General features: G+C 39.8%; 1 protein-coding gene and 1 long non-coding RNA gene across 4 annotated transcripts in view; one reads left to right on the top strand and one right to left on the bottom strand.

Annotated features, from left to right (window-relative positions):
* CHST9 (carbohydrate sulfotransferase 9) overlaps positions 1 to 21,711 on the bottom strand; it is a 292,759-nt gene that overhangs the window by 52,351 nt on the left and 218,697 nt on the right.
* LOC114673705 (uncharacterized) overlaps positions 1 to 21,711 on the top strand; it is a 53,250-nt gene that overhangs the window by 27,156 nt on the left and 4,383 nt on the right. Inside the window, exon 2 of the long non-coding RNA XR_003724497.2 lies at positions 21,445 to 21,501. This is a non-coding gene — a long non-coding RNA (uncharacterized LOC114673705). The remainder of the gene's footprint in view (positions 1 to 21,444; positions 21,502 to 21,711) is intronic.

Here is a 21,711-nt window from a genome sequence, read left to right as displayed (position 1 = left end):
AAAGCAGAATAAACTGCAGAGGGAGGTTGTGGACATTGTTGGCTCATCTTATGATGAAGCTGGTGTTGAGACACTTCTGTCGCATTCATGAGCTTCAGCAGTAAAATTTGTAGAAACAGCCCCGACCCACCATCATCAACATGGGTGGGGAAGGACCTATTTCTCTAAGATTTATAATTCCAGGACAACTGCCTCAAATTCTCCAAACTCTGCAGTAAGACTCACTAATTCTTCTCATTGTAAGTTGTTTGATTAATCACCACGAACTGACTAAAACTCTAGGGAAAGTTCTTTTGCTGCCTAAACAGTTTAAAGCAGCGGTTCTGAACCTCTTTCAGGTAACAGGCTCCTTTGAGAAACTAAGAGCAGCTATGATTCTGCATTTCAGAAAAATGCCAACACACAGAAAAAATGGAAAAAGGCACGAGGCTAATAGACCTTCTGTAGCCATGCAGAGATCTGCAAGAACCTATCTGTAGCTCAAAGTCTTTTTATCTTTTCTTTTTTTTTTTTTTTGGTCAAAGGGATTTGGAAAATACTTCTTTTCTAGGTATCTCAGTAGGAACTTTACTCTCTCAAACCATAAATTTGTAGTGCCTTACATAAGAAATTACAATTAAATCAACATAAATCTTTTGTTTTAATAAATGAAGCATATTCATGGCTTAGATTTTAAAATCACATTTATAGATGAGGGAAATTTCTAGGCCCAAACAGTAACAGTGAAGCTACTACTGCTGGAAGGAATGATGTGCCACGTGTGTCTTAAACCTCAAGAGCAGAGACTTCAGGGCAGAGAACACCACATGCACCACCTCCAGACTAGGTTGCTGGGAGCCAGAGGATGAGCAGGACACTTGGTGAAGTGTATGCAGCCACCATCTGCTCCCATCACCTAACGCTGCAGAGCCAACTGGAGCTGTGCTACTTTGAGATAAACTAGAGGTGGGTTCCTGATCATATTACATGAGACTCTCTCCCATTGTTAGTAATTAGGCAAGGACATTAGTGACAGAGGGGCATCCACTAATAAAGACAGAGCAATACTGGAACAGCAAAGAGGAAGCCACTTAGACATTCTTGTTTCTTCAAATATCAGAAGCTTCCACATCATAGCAGTGGAATTGGGAGGTGAAGTCATAGCAGGAGAGCTAGGGATGGACTTCACCTCCCAAAAGCTTAGTCCACAAACTTCCTCTTGGCATTTGCACCAAACAAGGCTCCCTGGACTTCTGGCATCATCTGCTGGCCTGAGAACCAGTCAGCTTTCCAGGGTGTTGGAAACCTTTACTTTACAATCCCCATTGTGGATCTCAACTTATGTCCTCAGGCAGGTAGGACTCTTGAGCAATTGGGACATCAACAATTTTTTATGGTGGGGATTTTGTACATAGAGACTGCCTTTGCACCATAGCTTTTACTTCCTGCAATGAACAGTCATTTGGGGCTCTGACAATCGGTATAAACCCTGGAGGACCAGTCCATCCAGCAGCACTTCATACCTGGGTGTATCTTTTACCACCTTGTGAAAGTTTATTTCGAACCATAGGCTCTAATGTGTGAAATAATTTCTTGGATGTAGGCTTCTCTGGGTAAGTTACTAGTCCCTCAAAACTACAGACTCATTAGATGTATAGTAATTTTCTCTAACTTAAAGAACTAAAAATGTAAGTTTAATATCTTATAGTATAGTGTATTCACTCCAAAAAATATAATACCTTCACTGTGTCAGATACCTCCTAAGTGCTGGGCATGCAAAGATGATACAGCAGGGTGCTTGCCCTCAAAGAGGTCAGGGTCAGGTGGCAGAGAGAGATAAGTGAAGATAAACTGTAGTGCCTCCTGAGAAGTGTTTTCATAGAGTTCTGGAAAACAAGCTGTGGGCACACAGAGGGGAACAACTAATATGATTGGTTTTGGGGAGCGAGTAGGTTTCCAAGAGGTATGCTGCCATTAATCACTGCTATACTCCCTTTTAACTCATGCAGAAATATGTCATGAACAACCAGGGACCGTGATTGTAATTTATTTATTATTAGCCTTTTACCTCATGGAGTTCAAGAATATCTCTTGGATATGGATATCTAAGTATCCATATTGTACTATCTATTGGATATCTCTTTTGCATGTTTGAGCAAATTCTAGAGATACGGTGAGTTTAAGAACTTAAAAGTAAGTTCAGAGATAGGACCTGTCTTGGTAACAGGAATCAGAATAATTAGAAGGTGGAATTTGAATTAGGTCTTCAAAAATGGATAGAAGTTGTGAAGAATAATGGTGATGACTACCCTAACTAGGGGAGAGGGTTTAGAGGGAAACAGCATTGCCCAGGCAGTTCTGGGTCAATTGCTTTATGTTTAAAGCAATAGACAATTTGGGGGGGCAATTATCATTTTTTTCAGCAGAGGTGGGTTATAAAGGAAGATTAAACTGGTAAATAAATTGCTCAGAGTAGGGGGAGAAATTGGAGAATATCTAGGAGGCATTGGTGGGGTGCATAAACTAAGTGATGGTTTGGGGCCTAGACTAGGGAGGTAGAAATGAGAAGGAAGATGAAGAAAATCAAAGACAGTCTGTTGAAGTAATGTTTGAGAGAAATTGCTAACAAATGAATACAGGGAATAAAGATTAGAAAGAGTTGTACCTGACTTTATTTATTCCAACAAATACTGTTTGATCAGCTGCTAGGTGTCATATATGGATGGGTACTAAGTTCTGGAGACTCAACTGTGAACAAGACCATTGCTCCCAATTAGCTTGCTCCTTTCTCTCAAAGAACTGGTTGGCTCTGTTCCCCACTTTCCGTGACATTGTCTCGTCCTGTACTATAACCTACATTTAGCATGACCCCTTCTGTAGGGGTGCTTGAACTGTTTTGAAGGTGCCACATGTGAAGTCTTGAAATTGGGCAAGGAAAAGAAGACGAGATTATGAATGTATTCCTGTTTCCTGGAGTGCAAATATGCCCATTATATATCTGCACATGTAGAGTAATTTCATATTCCAGAACTGTGGTGATGTGGAGTATCACACCCCTGCTTTTTCCCCATCAAAGAGTATTTTAAGAAGGAACCTGAGAATTTGGGAAAGAGGGCCAGTATGGTGATCTGAAACAGGGCAGATTTGGTCATTCAGCAAACTGGGGCCCTGTCCTTACCTCTCAAAGAAGCACAGAGAGGTAGCCATTGCTTATGAAAAGGCACAGGACCAGGAAATAGCTCAAGGGGCCAATGACAGGGTGGGGAACAGGGACTCAAAGAAGTTCATGGGTAGCAGGACAGTGTCTCAGAATCTTCAGAATATGTCTACAATGCATGCTGTCTAACCACAGCTCCCAATTTGTTGAGCTCATCAATATCTCTCCCCGGATTATGATGTTAGCTTTCTGGGGTCTCCCAGTTACCACTCTGGCTCTCTCCAAGTTCCTTTCTACATCTTGTAGGCCTTGCACCATCTGTTTCTTGCTCACCACCTCTGCAACCTCACCTTGCTGTCTGTTTCCCTTCCTTTCTACCCTCCATCTACTCTGGTCTTACGTTCATTTCTGGTCCTTTTTGGCCTCTGGTCTTTTGCACATGCTGTTGTCTTGTTTCTCCAATTTTGCAGGTCTGACTCTTTCATGTTTTTCAAGTCTCGCTTTAATATTAAGATCTCAGGAGTTCTTCCCTGGTCACCCCATCTCTTCTTGTGATTCTTGATCTCAGCCTATTATTTGTTTCTTTCCATAGAACTTACCACTACTTGCAATTATTTTATTTGTAGGTCTGGTTACTTTTTTGCTTGTTTTCTATTCTATAATGTACGCTCCTTGAGGCCAGGGACTACATTCATTTTGTTTATTGTATCCTAAGGACGCAGCTCAGTGATACTGAGACCACTATCAATGATTCCATAAATATATGCATTGAACACGTAGAGTGTTCAATATATATATTGATCTCAGTGTGTGAAGCCTTGCACTACCTCCAACATATTGAGGGCAGCTGCTCCTGGCCCTGTTTTGCTCATGAAAGAAAAGGTGCATGGGTTAAAAATCATTAGATGGATGATATTAGGGCCTGAGTTTGGCTGCTGATGAATTCTGGACCATATCAAATGCTTTGTTTGCAATAGCAGCCCTTTTTATATTCATTCCCAGTTGATTTTCCAATATGTTTAAGCATCTCAATAACAGGAATTATACCAAAATTCTGGGTTTTTTTGTAAATTTTACACATCTATACCATCATAGTTCTGTATTAGGAATATAGTGTACTCCAAATTATGGGAACTGAAGTGAAAGACTGAGAGTTAATTCTAGATAACTTATATGATTATGATTTGCAATTTTCCTGATAATTAACCACAATATAGTTGTCCTTTTAGTTTGAATTTACCCAAATTTCTACCATTTTTCCACTAAACTATTTACTAAAATTGTTTGGGCACAGCTATGGTAAATATACGCACTTTCTTTTAATTGCTTTGTGCAGTGTGTGTAGCAAGGAAGCCTTGGGTAGGCTGGACAGCACAAGTGCAGGCTGAACTTGAGAGCCCAGGCATGGGAGAAGAACCCAAGACACAAAGTTGGGGTGTGTTTGGGGATGACAAGGCAGGCTAGATACAAGTTTCCTTGGCAAAAGGTCAGAGGGAGTCCAGCATTCATGACATCTGTCCAAATAAGGAAGAGACAGGTGACTACTGGTGGTAAGGAACACATCCATGCTTTGGAGGGACTTGGGTACCACGTCGTGTACAACTTAGGCAAGAAGGCAGGAGCTCAGCTGCTGGGGGACTGAAGGATAAAGCAAGGACTGATTCAGGAGGTAACAGGGCAGTCTTCCAGTGACTGATGTCAGGTAGTCAGTTGAGGATCAGGGGGACTCAGGAGCGACATAGTTCATTTCTGTGAGTTATAGCCATTTAAACATAAGAAAACAATTACCTCTTCCCTTGAGCTAGTAAAATTCCAATAAATTAAAATATATAATTATAGGGCCAGGTGCAGTGGCTCACGCCTGTAATCCCAGAACTTTGGGAGGCTGAGGTGGGTGGATCACGAGGTCAGGAGTTCAAGACCAGCCTGGCCAACATGGTGAAACCCTGTCTCTACCCAAAATACAAAAATTAGCTGGGTGTGGTGGTGTGTGCCTGTAGTCCCAGCTACTTGGGAGGCTGAGGCAGGATAATTGCTTGAACCCAGGAGGCAGAGGTTGCAGTGAGCTGAGATCACACCACTGCACTCCAGCCTGGGCAACAGAGTGAGACTCTGTCTCAAAAAAAGAAAGAATCTATATATGTATTTATATATATATATATATAATTATATTATTTTTGTGGTCCTAGTGGTTATGATTGCTGCTATTGATAATGTTTGTCTTTTGCTAATGGATCACCTTAGCCTGGCAGAGATGAAAATGTTCTCTAGCCTATGCAAGAAAAGAGGAGGGAATCCCACTTAACGAAAACCTAAGTCATTCTCAAATTTATTCAAATCATACTTGAAAAGGCGGAATGAAATTTAGGGGGATACATTTTAACTGTATAAGCCTTTGCTAATAAAAGATTAAGAAGTATGTGGCTTAGCATCTTTTAATTATTTTTTTCTAGCAACTTGAATATACAATGTTTGAAATCTCTGGTTGGATCAACATTATTTTGCTCAGAGGTTTGTGGACTTTGCATACTGATTCTTTCCTGTTTCCAAGTACATTTGCTTTTAGGCTATTTTTATTCACTTTAAAGGAATTTTAATAACTTTCTGTTGACAGCATGGACAGCTGGTCTTGAGAATTAAAGAAAATTCACTTGCTGACTGAGGAAGGAAGTGACATCAATGAGCTTCTAAAGTCAGCCCAGGGGGGGAAATTGGCTGGTGAGAGAGTAGCCTTTCATTGCACTGTATTTATCGAGCGATGCCTTGAGATGCAAATTGCTGTATCAATCAAACCTGTGGTGCCTACCTCCAACCAACCCAGTGCAAACTGAAGGAACAATGCCCTGAAACACTGAGAATAAAAAGGATGAGGGGTGCAGGAGCCCAGAGGCTAAGTGAATTACGGAGCTCAGAACGCTCTCTCACCAAGCCTATACTTCATTCTCTGCCAAGCCTCAGTTTCTTTGTCTAGAAAATGAGTTTGATGGAAACTGTTGGTTGAAGTCAGTCTGTTTCTTTGACAGATGGCTAAGAAGACCAGGTAGTAATACAGAGAGTGTAGACATGCTATCTCAGTACGTTTGTCCCAAAGAGAGCTATCAATTGCTTTTTATCCCCTACTGAGACCTATTTAGAAATAGGAATTCTTAGCTGTCATACATAGCTACTACCTTGATCCCTTATTTTAAAAATCTGTATTCATCATTTATAACTATACTGCAAAAAAAGCCAAGTATCAGATCTGGACTTTAATAATGACAATAGCCATCACAATCATCCTTGTCATAATGATAAATTACAATTTTCACCACCATCAGAGAATCTTCTTCTGGAGTTGCAGTTACCTATTTTTCAAAGATAGATGTGGTGTGAGTAGATTGTAGGTGTATGTGTGGGTTATGTCAGGTGAACAGACAGGTATGTATGCATATACTCACATCTGTGCAAAAGAAAGGCAGAAGAGTGCCTAGGGACATTTTCCGTTTATGAGATGAAAAATTAAATTCTACTTCTCTCTCTCTCTCTCTTTCTTTCTTTTAGATGGAGTCACTCTTTGTTGCCCAGGCTGGAGTGCAGTGGCATGATCTTGGCTCACTGCAACCTCTGCCTCCCGGGTTGAAGTGATTCTCCTGCCTCAGCCTCTCAAGTAGCTGGGATTACAGGCATGCACCACCATGCCTGGCTAATTTTGTATTTTTAGTAGGGATGGGGTTTCTCCATGTTGGTCAGGCTGGTCTTGAACTCCTATCCTCAGGTGATCCCCCAACCTCAGCCTCCCAAAGTGCTGGGATTATAGGTGTGAGCCACTGCGCCTGACTCTCAGACTTTTCTAGTCTTGACTTTGCCTCGCTATATGATATTTGGCAAATTACTTCACCTCTCTGGCTTTTGTTTTGTCTTTATTGCATAACAACAGGGATATAAATACTAAATTTGCTTATAGTTGATTACATTCTTTGACTTTTAAAAGAATGAAGGGTAATGAAAATTCCCATAGGATTGGCACAAATAAAAAAAAGAAAGGAAGCCTAGGAAACACCATTGTGGACATCAGCTCTGGGAAGGAATTCATGACTAAGCCCTCAAAAGTAACAGCAACAAAAACAAAAATTGACAACTGGGACCTAATTAAACTAGAGAGTTTCTGCACAGCAAAAGAAACCATCAACAAAGCAAGCAGATGACCTACAGAACAGGAGAAAATATTTGCAAACTGTGCATCCAAAAAGGGTTAATATCCAGAATCTATAAAGAACTTAACTGAACAAGCAAAAACAAATAACCCCATTAAAAAATGGACAAAAGACGTGAACAGACACTTCTCAAAGGAAGCCGTCAGCAAACATATGAAAAAATGCTCAACCTCACTAATTATCAGAGAAATGCAAATCAAAATAGCAATGAGATAGCATCTCATGCCAGTTAGAATGGCTATTACTAAAAGTCAAACTGTAACAGATGCTGGCGAGGCCATGGAGAAAAGGGAATGCTTATACTCTGCTGGTGGGAATGTAAATTAGTTCAGCCACTGTGGAAAGCAGTTTGAAGATTTCTCAAAAATCTTAAAACAGAACTTCCATTCAACCCAGCAATCCCATCACAGGGTATATATCCAAAAGGAAAGGAATTGTTCTATGAAAAAGACATGTGCACTCATATGTTCATTGCAGCACTATTCACAATAGCAAGACATGAAATCAACCTAGGTGCCCATCAACAGTGGATTGGATAAAGAAAATGTACATATAAACCATGGAATACTATGCAGCCATGAAAAAATGAAACCATGTCCTTTGTAGCAACATGGATGCAGCTAGAGGCCATTATCCTGAGCAAATTAATCCAGGAACATAAACCAAATTCTACATGTTCTCACTTATAAGTGGGAGCTAAACATTGGGTACACATGAACATAAAGATGGAAACAATAGACACTGAAGGCCACTAGAGGGAGGAGGGTTGAAGGGGGAAAGAGTTGAAAAACTATTGGGTACTGTGCTCAGTACCTGGGTGATGGGATCAACCGTATCCCAAACCTCAGCATCACACAATATACCCAGGTAACAAATCTGCACATGTATCCCCTGAATCTAAAATAAAAGTTGAAATCATATTAAAAAAGAAAGGAAGGAGTCATGTTTGGTGTGGGAACCTGGGAAGATTTCATGGAAGAAATAGCATTTGATCTGGGTAGGACATTAACAGAAGCAGATTAGGGGAACAGTATTTCACCTGGAAGGAAAAGCATGAGTAAAAGCACATCAGGGAATGAATGTCTAAGGGACAGTAAATAGTTGTGCTGAACTTAAAGGTGGTAGTCTGTATACTGGCAAGTAATAAGAGACAAAGCAAAAATTGTATGATGGACCAGTATCATGGAGCACTCTAAATACTTAAAGAAATATTTTTTGACATACTATTTGTTGAGGGAGTCCTCGAATAATTTGAGCCAAAGATTGATCCAAATGGTACCCTAGGAAGATTAACCTTGAGGATGTGGGATCCTGGCAAGGAGATGGGAAAGTGTAGATGAATGTAGGGCACATTGTATGAGTAAAATGCACTTGAAGTTTTAGATGGGGGGTTAGTAGGATGGGGAAAAAAGGAATAAAAGAGGACGAAGATTTTAAGCTTGGTTACTTGGGAGAAGATGTTATTAAAGCAAAGATAAAAATAAGGAAATAGGTTCAATTTAAAGAAGTAAATTTGGTGAGTAACAGAGGAGGTGGGATGATAAAGTCGGTTTAGCATTTATTTGGTTTAAAATACCAGTAAAACATCCATCCCGCAGGAGGCAGAAATAGAAATCAGGAAAATACCAGGCTGTCTTCTGCAGAGAGATGATGGGGAGAAGAGAGCGAAGAAGAGTCTCGAGTTGAAAGGAAATAAATATCAAGATTTGAAATTTTGAAAACGGTGTATTTTATTTATATTTGAATAATTCGATGTTACCTTAGATAATGGAATGCACATTTTACGTCATCCATAGTGAATAGGAGGAGACCCCTTCTCTAAGCCACTACGAGGATTTATTTTCAGGAAGTAGCAGATTTGACGTTTGGTGTAAGAGCTTAAGTTCTCACTGGTTGTGGAGTTAAAAGGCAATTGCAAGTTTTAGCAGAAGAAAATTAGGCTGATTTCCTTATTTATTAAACTGAGGCTAAGGAATGTTTAGAATTTATCTGAGAACAATGGAATTAATTACTTATGCCTAGCGTTCCATTATTGGAACGTTAAGCATATGGGAGTTATTTATATCCTACTGCTCAAGGTTACTGCCAAGGTCTGATTCAAAAAATTGCAACCTCTGGCATAAATGGGTTAAGGGCAGAGCTGAATCTGGAACACTGACTTTGGTAATGGTCAAGAGTGGGGCCAAGCAATCAGAATGTCTGGGTTTGAATCCCAGCTTCCCTACTCTCTGGGAAGCCTTGCGCAAGTCACAACCCCTCAGCTTCCACATTTGTAAAATAAGGCCCACAAACAAATGTATAGAGTTGTTTTTGATGATTCAACAAGTTCACATATGTAAAGGGCTTACCATGGCACCTGGCACCATTAATGACTCTAGGACCAGTTCTCTTTCCCTTGTATCACAGGATTACCCAAACAAATAATAATAAAACCCAGTTGTTTAAAATCCAAATGAAAGCTAATTTTGAAGAATAAAAACAAGTTTCAAGGCAGTAATGTGTACTATTTTGAAATGACCAGGAAGTATGGAAGAGAACTAGAAGTAATAATACGTATTTTTAATGTCAAAAAATAAAAAAGTCACATTTAGATGATTAAAAAATAGTCAAGAACTTTAGCTTAGACAAATAAATGAAAACTAAAATGCTTGGAATCCTATTTTTACCTTAAGGCATATCTGCATAGACATTACTCCAGATTCTATTCTTGGTCTCTGTTTCCCAGACTGCCAACCTGCACAGGAGAAAGAATCCGGCTGCTTCCCCTGAGTGGAACAATCCAGCTGAGTTGGAGGCAGCAGGGAGTTGCATGGGGGAACTGGGGAGCCCAGGCCTCTCTAGTAAGGCAGCTCCAATTCTCATGCAAACACGCCTTAAGAAGAAAGGTACGGGTCTGCACGGTGGCTCACACCTGTATTCCCAGCATTTTGGGAGGCCAAGGTGGGTGGATCACTTGAGGTCAGAAGTTCAGGACCAGCCTGGTCAACACAGTGAAACCCTGTCTCTATTAAAAATACAAAAATTAGCCGGGTGTGGTGGTAGGTGCCTGTAATCCCAGCTACTTGGGAGGCTGAGGCAGGAGAATCACTTGAAGCCGGGAGGCGGAGGTTGCCGAGAGCCGAGATTGCACAATTGTACTCCAGCGTGGGTGATGAGAGGGACTCCTTCTCCGAAAAGGAAAGGAAAAGGAAAAGGAAAAGGAAAAGGAAAAGGAAAGGAAAGGAGAAAAAGAAAAAGAAAGAAAGAAAGAAAGAAAGAAAGAAAGAAGGAAAGAAGGAAAGGTAAAGAAAGAAAGGAGAAAAAGAAAAAAGAAAGAAAAGAAAGAAAGAAAGAAAAAGAAAGAAAGGTATGTAGAGTTTGCTGTTTTACCTTATATACATCTTAGGGTGGATTATTATACGGACTCTAATGTTTTAGCATTAAATTCATGTTCTTTCCTTTAGATCCATTATATTCTCAAAACTTACTGAGTTGTATTAATTCCTTACTAAGTTTTCAGATTCTATGTGCTCTCAGCTTCTAATTATCTCTAGTGACCATGCAAAACCTTAGTATGGAGCCAGGCAAACTCAAATCACACAGTCCATCAATGGTAGACAGAGGATCTCATGATCCCTTACAGTAGGCTCCATATACTTATTAGAACTCAGTTTCCCACAGTACCTTGCTTTTGCCTTTAGAAAGTAGTGAGAAGGTCTATTCTAGCTTGTTTTTTTTTCAAAATCAAATTGATGTTTGAGATGGAGTGCCGTTAAGATATTTCTTTTTCTAGAAGCACCCCCCTCCAAAAAAATTAAAACCTGACAAGTAAATGGAACACTTGGTTTTTTTCTTCTCAGCTAACTTTTAGAGTACAAGGGACTACCGACAATAAATATGGATGTTTTTTGAATATTATTTTTTCCATACATCAACAATCAGCCACGGAAGGCCAGAACTAGCTGAAAGGATTGTTCATACACTGTGATTGTTAGTTTCCCAGCTCTTTCTACATGATATAAACATACCTCTAGAGAGTTTGTTTAGATAGTGTAGATGAAGGTTCTGTAGAGGGAAATATCAAAGGCTCTGCCTTTCTCAAAAGCCCTCTGTGTTTTTGGGTAACCCCGTGGCATGTGGTGGGCCAGTGGTTTAGGCAGCAGAGATCAAATGTAAACAGGCAGCTCTGAGGTGGCTCCATGTGGCACCCTTTTTCCAGTATCAATCCACAGATATTTTTCTGTACAATTCCAACAGCAGAGGGAGGCTTGTACATTAGATGCTTTTATATAATTTCCCTATAATTGGCATTTGGGGTATTTTTCCATTTGTTTGCTTGTTTCACATTTCAGAAGTCCTAAGTATAATTCTACTTCCCTTTAGGGGTGGAGGTAGGATGGCTTTGCAGGGGTGAAAGGGTTTCATAAAATCAGTTCTGTGGTGGGAATCTATCAATTTTTTAGCTTTTAAAAAAACACTCCAGAAAGGACAGAAATGGCAATATTGAATGTGATCTATGGTTATACCATTGAGAATTATTCTTTAACTAAATTCTTATTTTACATCATTAGTATTATTTAGGGGAAAATCAGCTAATATTCATTGGAATCGAAGTTGACTCCTAGCTTCTTATTCATTGTAAGAAATAGTTTTTCTTTTGAAGCTATTATTTTACTTTGCAGGAAAATGTTGACCTTTCTGTTTCACAACGGTAACAGGATACTTTTATTTGTTTCCTTCTATTTGGAAAATATATACCTTTGTCACTTTTGATTGTTACTATAAAAGTAATAACTTAAACAAGTAACCTAAACCCATAAAGTACTAAACTAATATATGAATTGTTATATGATTTTCTCTTTTAAAAATCTCTGATTATTATTCTTTTTCCTCCAAAGAAAAGAGAATATAAAACTTTAGAGTTTTATGTTATAGGCAAATCCTAATTTCACTAGAGTGCTATAATGAATGCTTACCTCACTGCAATTCTCTTTACATTTAAATATGCTCAAGTTTTTAAGAATTTAAGATGGCAATTTACCTCCTATCACTGTCTTGCTCAATCTGTCTTTCTCTTAACTAAGTTAGGTTAATACGTGTTTGGTAGTTTGAATCACCAGTCACTTTGATTAAATTCACTACCTTTAAAGAATCTTTTATTTCATCTGTCGGGAAATCTTTGCTATATAAAAAACTGGTCATAGTAGCATGATGCTGGCTCTTGGTTCAAATAACCAGCTACATAGTGCTCCCTCTAACAATACTGACCCTGGGAGGGTCCCTTTCAGAAAGCAGTCTAGGAGCACTACTTTTCATTTTCTATGACTACCTAAGGTTTTCCACACTTCAAGCAAAGTAGAAATCTATAAAAAGAATCTCGGTGTAGCAGTTGTGTCGAGACGATTTTCAGAAGAACCGAGGGTGGGAGACAGAAAACAAGCTAGAAGATCACTGCAGTGCTCTTGAGGAGAGGAGAGGAGAAGAGGCCCGGAGAGAGGGCAACTAGTACTAGGGTGTAAAGGAGAGACCCATTCCAGAGATGTGCAGGAGGTAAAACTGGCTGCCTGATGGGTAAGTGAAAGGGAGAAATCAGGGCTACTAGCAGGTTGAAAGTGTGGTGTCTACCTGGATGGTGGTGCCATCCAAGAGGCAGTTTTGGAGGGTAAATTAACGAGTTCTATTTTGTTTATGATTTCAATACCTGCAAGACATCTAAGGATGGAAATGTTGGGTAAGCAGATGAAGACATGAAGCTCCAGGAAACTGTCTGTCCTGCAAATGTAGGTATGGAAGTTATCGGAGTACTGGTGTTCATGGCTATGGACAATGAATAATATTACTCAGGGAAGATAGATAAAGTTTGAAGAAATAGAACTGAAGTGTGATCAGAGGAAGAGGAGTTCAGAAAGACAAAAGAAACGAATGTCTAGAAAGGAATAAGAAATGTAAAAAGGGCGTGGTGCCATGGTATCAAGGAAACCAAGAAGTAGGGAGAATCCACTATTACATTGCTGGTGGTAGAAGCACAACCCCTTGGGAGGAGAATTTTTCAATATTCAGTAGAATTACTTATGAGCAAATTTGTCCTTTGATTCAAGCCCTTTGACATCTATTTCCAGTTTACCCTGAAGATATACCTCCACAATATAAAAGCATACATGCACATGGTTATTCATTACAGAATTACAAGTAGTAACTAAAGACTAGAAACAACTCATTAGAAACAGCTACAGTACATTACTCTGTGGATGACTACAGTGTTCAGTTATTTAAAAAGAGTAAAGTAAATCTCACTGAGATAATGATAGGTTTATGTCTATACAGTTATATTTGCAAACAGAAACAGAGAGAACAAACTAGAGACTAATGAAAGTATTCATGGAGAAGGGTGTAGATGTGTAGAGTGGAGAAGATTGGTCTGGGAGTGAGACTTCTTTGAGGATACCTTTGATAATAGTTCTGACTTCGGAACTATAGAAATACTTTACATATACAAAACATAAAATTAAGTGAAAAGGTAAATCCTAAAATTGAACACAAATAGAAACAAACGAACCTAATTCTCTATTGGGAAGATAAGACACCATATAGAAAAACATAATTTTGAGTAACTGTAAACACAGTACTTTATTTATCTCTATGGTTTATATCCCAAGAACACAAAGTACTGTAATAAAATTGTAAGCATCCCTTGGTAGATTTATTTTCAGTAGTAATATTGGCATTATAATTTTATAACTATTTTAAGTATATTGTGGGATAAAGCAAATAAGTATATTAACATTATTAATTTTAGGAACAAAAATTTTCAGTATAACAAAAAAGAGAAGTGACAAAACAGAGGAATTTTAAACTTCAATTGGAAATATTAATATGAAATCATTATTCAGAAAAGCAAATACCCTCTTCACAATATGCACACCTAACACCTAGATCCTGGTTTTACATGCTATTTCTCGTTAAAGGAAACCAGGGCTCCTCAGAGAAACTCATTCCAGAGCTGGAGCAAGGAAAGGATACCTCTTTTTGTCGGCAATCTAAAGAAGTGCTCAAAAACACTGAGGTTGTACCAAAAAGACATAGGAGCTAGCTTAAAGAGTTTTTCACTGTCCATGTTAGTGTCATATGTTGCATAATTAAAAATCAATTAGTTCATAGCGGTTTTGCATCCCAAGAAAAAACGGCGAGAAAGGAGACAAAGGGAAAGTTTCTTACTAAACAATGTTATATAATAAATGTAGAAGAGATGACAGAATTAAGAAAATACATTTTAAATCCCGAATGCAGTGAATGATTCAGGAAGGGACCATTAATGGATTCTAAAGTAGGATATTACCATCATACAAAATATGACTTCATAGATCTCTTCATAATTGCAAAAGAAAAATGTACTTTTAAAATACAGAGATCTGTGGCCAGTCGTGGTGGCTCATGCCTGTAATCCCAGTACTTTGGGAGGCCGAGGAGGAAGGATCACTTGAGCTCAGCAGTTCAAGACCAGCCTGGACAATATAGTGAGACCTCATCTCTACACAAACCTTAAGAAATTAGCCAAGCGTGGTGGTGCATCTCTATAGTCCCGGCTACTCAGGAGGCTGAGGTGGGAGGATCACTTGGGCACGGGATGTGAAGGTTGCAGTGAGCCAAAACTGTGCGACTGCAGTCCAGCCTGAGTGACACAGTGAGGATCTGTCTCAAAACCTCCGTCGCACCTCCCCAAAACCACAACAAACAACAGAGATCTCTTCTTCACACTTTTAACAAAGTGATCAAATTTGGCACCATCAATATGAAATGAGTGGTAACATGCAACATGAAGCAGATATCTTACCAATGAGTTATCTGTGCTGGAAGTGTTCATCCTAGTTTCTAGGCCGAGCTGCCAGTTTACCGAGCAAAGGAACAATTTACGCTATGCTCTGAGGAAACACTGAAAATACAGGACATCCTAAAAGACAACTGACCTACACTCCTAAACAATTCAATGTCATGGGAAAAAAAAGTCTAGGGGACGATTTCAGATTATGAAAGAATAAAGAAGCATAAAACCCAAAATCAGTGTTTGGACATTGATTATTGTAATAGATTTTGATTCAGAAAGAATATAGTTGTAAAAGACATTCTTGAAACAGTTGGAGACATTAGAATATGGAATTGATATCAAATGATGTAAAATTATTGTTACTTTTCTTAGATGTGAAGGTGGTATTGTAATGTAGGAGAATGCCCCTATTTTTGGGAGAAATGATCTGAAGAATTTAGGAGGGAGATGTCACGATATCTACAACTTACTTTTAACTATATACAGAAGCATACACCAGACTGGGAGGATTGTATTTAAGGCAAAATGGTAACAATTGGGGAATCTTGGTGATGGCCAATCAGCTGCTGATTGTACCATTCTTTTAGCTTTTCTGTAGGTTTGAAAACCTACATAATGCAAAGTTGACGGGGAAAAAGAAGAGAGCGATCAAGGTGTTAAGTGTGGTACAGATAAGATCTGGGAGGAAAAGCCTCTTTTTTAACCAGTGGTGAGTTTAGTTAGAAAACTTTCAAAAGAATGGTGGGAGCTGAAGCCAAACGTTGGTGACTGGAGGTGAGAAAATGAAAACAGAAAGGACAGACCCACCTATGGGAAATCAGAATGAAAATGGGGGGCCAGAGATTGAGTTAATGTAGAAATATCGATGGAACCAGAGAAGTTAAAATAGTTCTAGGCTGAGGGCAAAGAGCCTGCTGAAACAAAGAGGTTGAATATGCTGGAGAGACGTGATGGAAATGTTCAGAAATGGGTCCTTGGTGGGGGGTGGGCAGTATATCCAAGGCACAGGCTTGGCTTCAAACTGGAGAAGGAACAAGCTGCCCTCTGATCTTAGAGTACAAGAGGGTTGAGGGTGTACAGCGGGTTTGTAGGGAGGGTGGGAAGGTGAGAGAGGGCATGCCTGAGGCTGGGAGTTCCTCCAAAAGTCTGCAGCAGGCAGTCGCTGAAAATGAGGAGTGAGGATGAAGAGAAGGCAGTGAAGGGTTAGAACGATCATGAATGGGAACAGGACTGCTAGGACACTGGCTGGTGTAAAGACCCTTTTCATGTCGAAGAACATGATTTCAAAGTGGCTCCCATCAGCAGATCGTGTCATTTCTCCATCTTTCTAGACAGGTGATGTGAAAATTCAGGGGTGCAAGGATCTCAGTGATCCACAAGAAGCGGAGATCTGATGATGGACTATGAAGGCTCAGGCCAGATAGAGAAGGAAGGTGGCCAAAGACAAAGAAAACACAGGAATGGCTGGATAAAAGGCCCAGAGACACCTGTGAGGTTGAAGAACAGTTAGGTGAGTGAGAAATGCTCAGAGAATAATAATAGCAAGCTGTGGGCTGAGACTGGAATCCCTGAAATTTATTTTTGAAATAGAGCAATTACAGGTGAGGGTCAACTTGTGGCTATGGAAGCTGGTGGCTGGAGTGGAGCACAGAGCACATGGTTGCATTGAATTTTCTCCAGAACCGTAGATCTTTAGAATTTCATGAGTATAGGCTTCATTCCAGTTTCTACCAGAAAAAGTTTGAAGAAATGTTTGTCAATGTGGAATCCAATTTTGGTTTACTGTCATTTTAAAAATGGCCTTACTCAGTTTTTTCTTTTTCCTTTTTCGTTCTTTTTTTTTTTTTCTTTTTGGTGACAGGGTGTTGCGGTGTTGCCCAGGCTGGTGTACAGTAGTACAATCACGGCTCACTGTAGCCTCAAACCCCTGGGTTCCAGCAGTCCTCTTACCTTGACCTCCCAAAGTGCTGGGATTGTAGGTGTGAGCCACTGCACCTGGCTCAGTTTCTTTTTATCCAACAAAGAGACCTACAATAGATTCAAAAGTGAAGCACGGATTCCCTTTCTAAGTTTATTCTAAGAAAATCTTGAGGGGCATTCACAAAGCTGAGGCCGCATATGTCCTCCAGGCCAGGTAAGCGAAAACCTAACAATCTAAGAGGCCCTCAGCAGAGGACTGGCTGAAGAAGTCACAACAAAATCTTCCAGTGTGACTTATGTAGCCAGTCAAAAATGATGATCTGGATATATTTAGTGAAAAAAATAAGTTACAGAAGAGTATGTCTATCATGCACCTATTTTTATTAAAATGTATATATTTTTATTAAAATGTATATATTTTTATTAAAATGTATATATTTTTATGGGAAACTATAAACCTCTGCGTGATAGATTCATGAGTGATTTTTTTCTTTTTGTTTCTCTGTACATTCTTGTTTTCTACAAGTTGTGTTATGTGTGCAATAAAAAAGTCTGGATTTCAAACAAATTGAAAATGTAACATAAATATACCTTTATCATGGTTGTGTTAAAAAATTTTTATTGTCCTATTTATTATTACTAAATAAATGTTTCTTTGTTGTGAAGAATCTAGAAAATACAGATAAAAGAAGTGAACAGCTACTTGTGATCCTAACACCAGTAGGTATGACCTGCTAACACTTGTGGTACACACACCCTTTCATATATTGTATTTTTCTTTTCAAAAGTGGTATCATCTAATGTATAGTCTTAAAAACTTTTCTGTTCACTTAAATAATCTTTGCATCCCATTAAATAGTCTCAATCTGTATTGATTTGAATAGCTATGTAGTGGTTTCATTTTTAAAAAATACCAAAGCTTCTTAACCTTCTTTTAGAGACGTTGAAGTTATTTATTGTATTTTTTGGGGTAAGGAGGCCTTACCATATACAACCCTGTTAGGAGTGTCCACATGAATAGAGAGTTGGTGCAAACCATGACTACTTCTGCACCAGCCTAATATCCCTGAGATCTCCATGACCCTTAGCACAAATTCCTGGAAGTAGAATTGATGGATTAAAGAGTTTTATGAAGTGTCTAATACTAAGAATGTCACTAAATATCTGTGTCCCAGCACTCTGTTAACTCTGATTTTTACAAAAAAGTGCTAAGTTTTTATTTATTTATTTATTTATTTATTTATTTATTTATTTATTTATTTTGAGACAGAGTCTCGCTCTGCCGCCCAGGCTGGAGTGCAGTGGCGTGATCTTGGCTCACTGCAAGCTCCGCCTCCTGGGTTCACGCCATTCTCCTGCCTCAGCCTCCCGAGTAGCTGGGACTACAGGCGCCCGCCACCACGCCCGGCTAGTTTTTTTTTTGTATTTTTTAGTAGAGACGGGGTTTCACTGTGTCAGCCAGGATAGTCTCGATCTCCTGACCTCGTGATCCGCCCGTCTCGGCCTCCCAAAGTGCTGGGATTACAGGCTTGAGCCACCGCGCCCGGCCAGTGCTAAGTTTTTAAGAAACATGCTATTTATGCAACCCTGTGGTTTTGACTTTAAAAAATTACAGAGCTTGAGAAGTTGAGCATTTTAATATGCTTACACAGCATTGATATTTCTTCTTCTATTCATCTCCAGCTTCTTTATTTTATTTATTTATTTATTTATTTATTTATTTATTTATTTATTTTTTACACACAGGCTCTTTCTCTGTTGCCCAGGCAGGAGATGAGTGGTGCCATCATGGCTCACTCTGAACTCCGACTCCTAGGCTTCAGTAATTCTCCTGCCATATCCTTTTGAGTAGCTGGGATTACAGGCATGAACCACCGTGCCAGGCCTTCTTCTTTTTTCTAATGGAGTATTCTCTTCCTCTTAGTAATAATAATTTTTGCCCATCATGTTTTATGAATATTTGTCCTAATTTGTCACTCACCTTTACTCGTTTACAATGTTTAGGGAATAAAAGAATATTATAGCAATGGCTAGTATTCAGTAAGCGCTTACAACATACCAGGAACATCGATACGTTCTTCACTCAGTTCTCCCAGCACTTCTGTGGGATAAGGCTATAGAAGATGATGAAGAATGAGGCCTACAGATATTAACGTGCCTGGGATTGCAGCTGGGAGGTGATGAGCTCAAGCCCCACTTATGAGCCTACATCATTTCTTTTCTGGTTCCTGCTTTCAGTGTCCAGCATGGAAAGGCACAACTCTGTGCAGCAATTACAAATAACAAGGTCAAATCTGTATGTAAGGCTAGAGAACAGTATCTCCATTGTATTTTTAGAACAATGTGTGTAACTAATGTGTTTTTTAAAGTACATATAATTATACGTAAAGAAGTCAGAGGAGATACACTTTAGCACTTTGTTACACGTAGGGCCTGGTGGGAAAGGAGTAATAGTTACTTTTAATTTAAGCACATCTGTTTTCTTTTTTTTCCTTGAGACAGCAATTCGCTCCATTGCCCAGGCTGGAGTGCAGTGGTACAATCATAGCTCAATGCCGCCTCGAACTCCTGGGCTCAGACAGTCCTCCAATTCAGCCCTCCAAGTAGCTGGGACTAGAGGCATGCGTCACTGCACCCAGTTAATTTTTTTAACGTGTAGAGATGGAGGTCTTGCTTTACTGTCCAGGCTGTTCCCAAACTCCTGGGTTCAATTGATCCTCTTGCCTTGGCCTCCTGAAGTGTTGGAATTATAGGTGAGAGCCACTGGGCCTGACGGGCTCTTGCTTTTCTAAACTTTTTATTAGGAAAATGTACTGCATCAATTTAAAGAGAACAATGTTTCTGTTTTGGATAAGAAACATGGGTGAGTCTTTGAATACACTTTTCTTTTTTGCACATTAGGACAGGCGTTCCTTCATTCATTCGCTTATGCAACCATTCATTCCTGGTTTGAAAGTCTAGTTTGTGTTGGTCTTGGGCTGGCTACTGGAAACGCAAAGGTGAAAGGGTATATAATCAGCCCCTCCTCTCAGTCTGGCAGGGAGACACACAGGACAGATTCAGAGTGAGAGTTGCTGTAGGAATAAGGCAAAGTTCAGTCTCCGCTCAGAGGAAGAGGGCCAAAGTTGGCCTGGGGGTGTCAGGAAAAACTGCCCAAAAGCTCCAGCTTTTAAACTGAGACACACAGCTTACAGAATTTTCCCTTTCCAGTTCCCATAACTGTTCACACCCACTGTTTCTTCCAGTCTGGGGTATTCACGACTCTGTTACTAACCTGGGGGTTACTATACTATGTTCTGTGGTCTGCTGCTCCCTCTAATCCTATACCAGATTATAGTCTCTGTTTTATTTTTTTAAATTTTTTAATTTTTTTTGAGACCAAATCTTGCTCTGTCACCCAGGCTGGCAGGCTGGAGTGCAGTGGTGTGATCTCAGCTCACTGCAACCTCTGCCTCCAGGGTTCAAGCGATTCTCCTGCCTCAGCCTCCTAAGTAACTAGGACTACAGGCATTTGCCACCACACCCGGCTAGATTTTGTATTTTTAGTAGAGATGGAGTTTTGCCATGCTGGCCAGGCTGGTCTTGAACTCCTGACCTCAAGTGATCCACCCGCCTCAGCTTCCCAAAGTGCTGGGATTACAGGTGTGAGCCACTGCGCTCAGCATTATAGTCCCTTTCTATATAATCCTTTTTTAATTTATCTCAATCTGAATGTGGCCTCTGTTTCCTTTGCGACATTTACTGATAGTTGGTGCCTTTCGCCTGGGGACAGGTGCAGCTGCTGGGAGCTGGTAGAGTAAGGCTGGTGGCCTCACCATCGCCTGGGGGTAGTTTGCTTATCACCTGGGCATTGAGATCCAAGGCTGCTGCAGGAAGTATCTCCACAGGTATCTGGTATAAATGGGGAGAAAATTGGCAGGTGGTAGGTGATAGATGGTAGATGGTGTGTTTATGAGTCAGGTGGAACAAACTGAAGGCCTCTAGAAATCATTCGTGAGATGGGATGAAGCCAGATAAAGTTTTATAAGTTTTTTTGTGTATTTGAAATTTTAAAGCTGACATTTTTCTGAGAAACATCCATTACTTCGATGAGAAAACTGAAGATTCAGTAAGTTATTAATTTACCCGTTTAGTCATCCATTCAGAAAATACTGAGGGCATATTATGTACCAGGCACCGTACTGGGCATAGAGTGAATGAAACAAACAAAAACCCTCATGGGGCCGTATTTGAACCCAAGTCGGTCTGCCTCTCAACATAGAGTTCTTTCCACTGTCGCAAAGTGCCTTCTATTCAACATTTGATAAATCTCATTTTTCCAAAACATGACGTGAAGAACTCACTCCTCTGCCATTTCCTGGAACCGTGGGTTACTTTTGCATCTTTTCTTCCAGGTGCGCACTTTCAGCTAAGCTTGGCAGGATCTCCAACCTCCTAAATTCTGTGTCCTGGTAAGTCATCACCAGGACTAATCACAAACGTTAATGCTGGTACTTATGACTGAGCCGTTGGGTCTGTTTTTAAGAACACAAAGAATGAAAAGATTAGCTGCCTACAAGCTCCCCCATCTGTTCAAATGGAAAAACTTCACAGAGCCCTAGGGTGCTGGGCAGTGCAGATTCCAGCTTGTGTTTTTAAGTAGAATTAAAAAATAAAAAAAT

Source organism: Macaca mulatta, chromosome 18 (genome assembly GCF_049350105.2).
Source record: "Macaca mulatta isolate MMU2019108-1 chromosome 18, T2T-MMU8v2.0, whole genome shotgun sequence".
NCBI lineage: Eukaryota > Metazoa > Chordata > Mammalia > Primates > Cercopithecidae > Macaca > Macaca mulatta.
The sequence above is the reverse complement of the archived record's forward strand: the minus strand, read 5'-3'. Positions and strand labels throughout refer to the sequence as shown.